This window comes from Silene latifolia, chromosome Y (assembly GCF_048544455.1).
Source record: "Silene latifolia isolate original U9 population chromosome Y, ASM4854445v1, whole genome shotgun sequence".
Lineage (NCBI taxonomy): Eukaryota > Viridiplantae > Streptophyta > Magnoliopsida > Caryophyllales > Caryophyllaceae > Silene > Silene latifolia.
In genome coordinates, this window is record NC_133538.1 from 106,410,913 (window position 1) to 106,411,843 (window position 931).

The following is a 931-nucleotide window of genomic DNA, read 5'->3' on the forward strand; positions in this document are numbered from 1 at the left end:
TGAACGTAGCGAGTCTAATAAAATGAACCTGGTATATGTGTGATGGGAGCCCCAGCTGATGCTAGATATTGGGTGAGTAGGCGCCCTCATTTCAAAATCTTGGCCCCATTGTGCTTAAGCCAGTCACTGGGTATGGGAATATGGAGTCAGTAAGTATGTACTTAACGTGTATGTTGATTATGTTGGAAATTGTTTGTGGTTGAGTCTTTGTTGAAATTGATATTGGTACAATAGTTACGTTAGAATCATGTATGGTGAATTGGTGATGGAGTGGAAGAGCGTATGTGACGATAATGAGGAACGTATAAGGTTTTATGTGATAGAAGTGTGTGAAAAGTGTAGAAGTGTATGCTGTAGTATGAAATGTGGTAATTTTGGTGTTTGTTTCAGGTCGTTAGTGATGGTGGTCTTATACGAGTTTATAAGTCTTACCGTAGCTATAATAATGACAGCTAAAGAAGTGTTGAGATATAGTATGAGAAACATGAAGATAGTAGTGGGTAAATGCAATGTTTAATGATTGAAAGTTTCCGCTGTGTGGTGATTAATTTGTGTAGAATAATTCGTTTATGTTGAAACCTGAACATGATAGTAATACACTTGGATGAAGTATGGAAAATTTATCGTTAATTATGTGTTTTGATTAACGTAAGTATAAGTTGCTAGCAATGTGGTAAGACGAGTTTAGACATGATACGATGACATAACTGCGTATACGGATGACTCGGTAGCAGGTGAACCATGTTGTGTGAAGTATGTTGTAGCGTAATGTGATATGAATCCTATCTGATAAGACGGTATGATATATTTGAGTAGTAATGGTGATAGATGATTGAGTACGATAACCAGTGACAATTTCTGAACTTGGTTTGGGATCGACACGTAATGTTGTTTTGCAGGAACCTTCAGCTACTTTTGTAATTCTGACCGT